Below are 6,353 nucleotides of genomic sequence, written 5' to 3' on the forward strand. Positions count from 1 at the left end.
ATTGCTTTGAGGTTTTTTGTGAACGACCAAGTGACTTGATGGGAGGGCGCAGACTTATTCCAATTATAAGAGTCACAACACTGTGAAATTTCTTATAGGTATTTGTCCGCAGGGGGTTATTTCATACATTTCCCAAGATTGGGGAGGAAGAACATCGACAAATACCTGACAGAGAATTGCGGAATTTTGGACAACCTGCTGCCAAGGGACTTGATCCTTGCTAGGCTCGAGGGTCCAGCCTGTGTTGTGCTAGCGCGCGTTCCGCGCTGCCCAACAACAGGCTGGACCCAACTGATTCACGTGACCTTAGCCGGCCAATCATGACCGAGTATTACGAATTCCTCCTGCTCGGTGCTGATTTGTTCGATCGATGCCACGCGATAAACACAACTATTTTTAGCCGTGCATGTAATCGTAATGTATGTCCGTTGCGACGAAAGGCGTGGCGCGAAGGCCCATTTCAGACTCATCGAGCCAAGCGAAGGCGATTCTTTGTGGTCCGTCGTTTAGTTTTGCTTACGGCGTGAGCTCGGCGACACGCGAAGAGGATCGTATGCGCTATGTACCATAGTTCTGATACCTAAATGTTCATAGCGCGTGTGATCCTCTTCGCGCGCGTCGCCGAGCTCACACCGCGAGCAAAACTAAGCGAGGGACACAAAGAATCGCGTTTGCTTGGGTCGAGATGAGAAAACATGTCTGAAATCGACGCTGTTCGGCCTTCGCGATACGCCCCTTTGTTTGTTCTTCCACAACGGTAGCCCGCATTACGATTACACAGGAATCGGTTAGACTGTTTTGTGCTACAATCAAAGTCCCTCCCTTCACAAGAGGCACGAAACAGCTTTCTAGATGCGATGTGGACCGAGCTCGTCAACTATCCAGGGTTAGAATACACATCGAAAGGGTGATCGGAGCAGTTGTCAGAAATTCTCTATTCTAAGCTCTACAGTTTCTATATTTATGATTCGCCGCGAAGAGGGTAGTAATACGAGCTTACTTGATAAATTGGTTGTAGTTTGCTGTGCGTTAAACAATTGCTGCGATTCTATAATAAATTTGTCGTAAGATCTCATATTTATCTGCATTTATTTGACACCCTGTTTGCTGACTTTCTTACTTTTAGACGTCGACTTTTTCTGCTGATTTCGTTTACTGCGACAGTCGGGCAATACCATTTTCCGTCATTCACACGTGAAATCTTCAGACAGGAGATATGAAACCATTGAATCAGGCAATTATCATTATCACAACATATCATTTTTCCGCTCTCCTCTTTCTTACAGTAGCACCATAGCGGCGGCGACGACGTTGATTCACTAGCGGGCATCTGTGGCACACGCTCACGAGTGAAATATTTTCAAAGAATTTCAGGAAGCAGTTCAATCTTGAAAAATGTTGTAACCTTGTCGACGACATTGACAATGAAAGGAGCGTCGGGTAAATTTGTTGAAGGAATATTTCCTCTTTGTTCCAAACAACGAAATCGGCGAAATTGACGTGCGAAAGGTACAACTGTGCTTGTACCTGATAGTAATATTCGTGTGCTGTCTTCAAGGTCATTTTTCCTCGCTCATCCTTCTCAAGGCAAAATCGCATTTCACTTGCACGCTCACTGATAGCGCTCTCCCTGCAGGAGTAAGGACACTTTATTTCTAAAACGCCTGATCCACAGCAGTCGCATTCAACCCATCCATCTGGAGTGGCACCAAGATGAGGGCAAGCGGTGTCGACAATGAGGCCACTGCTCCGAATGTGAAAGTTTGTGTGCTTTTCTTGCGCCAGTATTGCGTAAGATTCTCGGGCGGCCTTTTCGTGCTCACAGCCGTAAGCAGTTGCTTGTGTTTTAAACTTGAATGCTTCGAGATAGCAAATCCTTTTTATAAGAGACAGTGAAGGCTGATTTAAGTCAGTGTGAGCAGCTGCTCGAAACTGAGAAGCAGTGACGCGTCCAGCTCTATATTGAAACCAGAATTTGATGGCTGACTGATCTCGTATGTTCTCCTCAATCCATTGAGCATCCTCTGAGGTCATTGTCATTGCTTGAAATACCTCTTCGTACTTGTTTAGTAAATCAGGATAGGCCTCTTTGTACAGGTCGATGAGACGACATTCAGGTATTTTTCGCTCAAAAATGTCGGAATGAGCAGGATCAATAGACAAAATTGCAGCCTTGCCACACTTCGACAGATTGCTTAGAAAACTATCGATTTCTGCACACGTGGGTTCGGGCGTAGTGAAGTCGTGCTTTGGACGGCTTGATTGTGGTTTAGGAGCCTCGTCGCCCTCCATGAACTTTTGATAATTTTTTTCTTTTGTCCCGTGAAGTCGATGTCACGCGTTTGCGCAAAATTGACAGGCTTGGCATTTCGGGCAGTCCATTGGCACGGATTATATGTGCATGATGTCGTAGACGTCATCCGAGTGTGACAGTCAGCGGCGAAGAGCAAAGCGGCTACATGCGAACATCCTTCGCCTAGTCCAGCCATGCACGTGCAGTGCGCGCAAAGCACCGTCCCGCACGCTTCGGCCGCCACCCATGGTCTAAGTGGTGCAGAAGAAACCGCTTGGGAGTGCCTAACTTTGCCTGTCAGGGCATACTTCGAATTCGAAGCTACCGGAGTCGAATACACGTCTGACACCCACCCCGCCACAAGGTATTTGTACCCGTCCAAACTCTTATACGCTTTCATCTCTTCCTTTGTGTATGGACTTGCCGTATTGATTAAAAAGTTATAGATGTCGGGTACTCCATCAAAGGCCAAGCGTCGCTGCTATCCTGGCTCGCGATCGTGTACGGGTCGTCAACGCCCTCGCCGAGTATCGCTATTTTCCGCCTATATCGGTCTTTATCGCCCTCGCTGAGAGATTCGTAATAGCCGGAGTACTTGGAAGTCGACATGGAAGGAGATGGAGAGTGCGTAGAAGATTTTATTTAGCATGTGCCACCCGGGCTAGCATCTTTTCTGCCACCCAGGCTACGTGCGCTGCCCAATGGTTACGTCACTCGACAACTCCTCTATTCGTTTAGGCGCAATATGGACGAAGAGCTGCGAGACTTTATCGAGAAGACTGTTGGCGAAAGCGTCGACAAGGCAGTGGCAAAGATGCGTTGCGATAGCGAAAAGTCGACGGGCCAAGAGAGGAAGCCGGGTTTGTCGCCTCGCCTTATTTTTACCTTGCTATTGGCATCCGCTAACTATAGAGGAGCGAAAAAGACTACTGCAGATGTATATGGAACGGCAAAAGGACATTCGCGTGGGTCAGGAGTCGAAGAAACGAAAGTCGGATTTGCAGTTGTTCAAAGCACCTTCTCCAAAATCTGATTGCGTTAACGTAAGAGTTAAGACAAGACAAAGGTACAATTAGTGCGCTGCATAAACAGCCAACTGTAGCGAATTTTTAGGTGAAAACAATGTTGTCTCTGGCCTTATTGGTAATTTGAATAATGAGAGGATAGGTGATAACAGTAGTGTATTTCACGTCTATCTACAGATTCCCTACAAGTACCACTGCGGGAACGAATCGGTCGTGGTGGTTTCGGAGAAGTGTTTGTAGGGTATTTAGGTCCACTATTTGCGGTGTGAAAAAAATTTATTCCGGCGGGCTCGAGTTTCACTTTGTTGACGAGGAAGTGAAAACCTTTGCGTCAGTTTCATGCTGCCTACTACTAGACCTACATTTGAGACAATTCTGTCTTGCAGAAAGTTACGTAACCCAAACATCGTTTGTTTTATGGGCTTCGGCAAGAGCGATACCCATTATTTCTTGATTACAAGCTACATCAAAGGGTGCAACTTAGATGAACTCATTTTAGAAAAAGTAAGCTAACGCTGTGCAATTGCGCAACATTTAAATTTGCGACTGACATGTTCTTTTCTATAGAAAGACGTTTCGCTTTCGCTGAATACCATTATCAAGTACGCTGAAAAAATTGCAATCAGCTTTAGAATACATGCACGGACAGCAACCTCCTCTGTTGCACAGGGATCTGAAGCCCGCAAATGTTCTAGTACACATTTATATTTTTGCTAATGCATCGCCTAACTTTGCATTTTAATGTTGACGAAAATGGCGAGAAATTTTTTTTCTGCGACATGGGTCTGGCAAAGATGAAGTCGGGCTTAGCCACACTGATTCGATGTGGCCAAGAGGGGACCCCAGCTACATTTCACCGGAAACTCTAATCCGTCGTAAATCCGGGCCTACCTCCGACTTGTGGGAATTTTGTCTTATCCTCGTCGAGATGTCAACTAGAAAGAGCTTGGGGAAGCCTTCTGACAACCGTTGAAGTTACAAGTTTGGCGCTGCAAAAAGTTGCTCCAGAAAACCTCAGACAAGTTACGTTTCCGACTATACGTCGTCTATCTGAAGCTTGTCTTAATTACGATGAAAAAAAGCGTCCAACAATGACGACCGTCGCTACCGAACTGCGTCAAACGACACTTGCCCAGTGAGTTGTGTTTTAAGACGTTTTGGCTGGTGTAATTGAAACGTCTTTTCGTTGACTGCTTGAGTTAATTTTCTAATTAAACACTGATTCTTTTTTGTTGCCCTTAGGGATGCGCGATAGGTAATAAAGTTGAATGTTAACAAAAGTGCGTCAACGTAGTTCACGCATACCATCAGTTATGGCGCCTACAAGCAATGTAAATTCTGCCTTACCTTCTTCTTGGGTATTTGCTTTGGTCAGATTGCCATCATGAAGAACGACATCAGGTAGGTTCCTGAAATCATTGGAATATGGAGCTGGCTTTTGTTTACGATGCTCTGCTGCATCAGCCGCCTTGTAGTCGTCTTCGTCAAGAGGGAACATAAACGATTCTGCCCCTAAAAAATCGCATTATAACACAAGTTCACACCTATTGTAATACCCTCAATTTCTGGCGTGAAGTACAGCATTTCCTGTATGCCACAGGGCGATTCCGCGTTTTTAGATTTTTCAGTCTGCTGAAATTCCATTCAGCCTTTTTTCTGTCAAGCTCTTCTTGTAGCATATCCATAAATCAGTAGCGTAGACAGTCTCAGCAAGTAAAAATTATGATAACATTTTAAATACAGAACAACTTATGGATTTGCGAGGAAGTGTCAAATTCCCCTGAATCCTGCAAGTCCTGCTAAAGAAAGATATTAAGAAAACTCTAAAGGTTACTTTCAGTGAAATGAAATAGTCACTCCAGAAGCCCGCTCCACTTCTTTTGAGATGAGCCCACCAAGCTTCAATTCTCTTTAAAAATTATGATTTCCCCACGCAATACATCAAATTTATGAAATGGTTTCCGCGCTGGCATACGTCATTTCCATTCTGCTCTATCATTCTGGGATAAAGAAACGGACTGCCGCAGTTCTAAACAGATTAGGAATCTGTGCTCACCCGTCAAGTCTACGAAGGAAACTTCGAGACATATCGAAGGACATTGATCTTCCGGTGGTGCAGTCTAAGATGGAATTGTCCGGAACGGTTGATATGAGGGCGCCGCAGGCACAATCTATTGATACCGACAACAGTAGTCATAGCGACGAGGACAGTGACATAGAAGAATGCGACATTGGCGATGATGACGAGTCGTTTTGCATCCCTCATCAAGGTGACAAAAGTCTGATGTATCAAATTACAGGAGACAATCTTGACCTGTCGATCAAAACCAAATTTATAACGCGTAAAAAACGAAATAAGTCTAATCACTGGTTCAACATGGTTGCGACGAACGAGCGGTTTCCTGTACCTTCCACCTTATTTGGCCGAAAACCGAGATGCTCAATACTTGACATCGAAAACAAGACATTTGTTGCTTCATTAACCGACGTGGACTTAATGAAAGAATTGTTTACAGCGATGATAGCGAGAACCCTGACAAAGTACGTCAGCGAATTACAAGACTATCGTTCCTTCGTTTCTGACCATATCAACCATGAGTATTCTGATGTTGCAGCTTAAAAGTCTATTCAAATTCCGCTGGGATTGAAGGAACACAATGAGCAGAAAACCGACGAATCATAGAGATAGCGAGACACGTTAACTCGAAATATGTGCCGTGTGTCGATGATTCTGTGGTGCGACCGATGCAATTCGGAGGAGATCAGCTAACGACGGAACGACTTCGATCGTCTTGCTTAGCTCTCGCTGACGGTGACAGTTAAGAGAAACGTCTTACGGGATTGCTACCTCACTCCGAAGACTTTCACTGCCATATGAATTTCATCAACCTTATTTTTAGCAATTTTTACCTCGACAAATGCAACAACGAATGCGGGACTCTTGCTCAGCTGAAATGCCTTCTCAATCGAAAGAACGTTTCAAATAACGTCACGGACATTACCCTCTGGTTCCGTGTGTTGAAAACGTACTTCTC

This window comes from Oscarella lobularis, chromosome 5 (genome assembly GCF_947507565.1).
Source record: "Oscarella lobularis chromosome 5, ooOscLobu1.1, whole genome shotgun sequence".
Classification (NCBI taxonomy): domain Eukaryota; kingdom Metazoa; phylum Porifera; class Homoscleromorpha; order Homosclerophorida; family Oscarellidae; genus Oscarella; species Oscarella lobularis.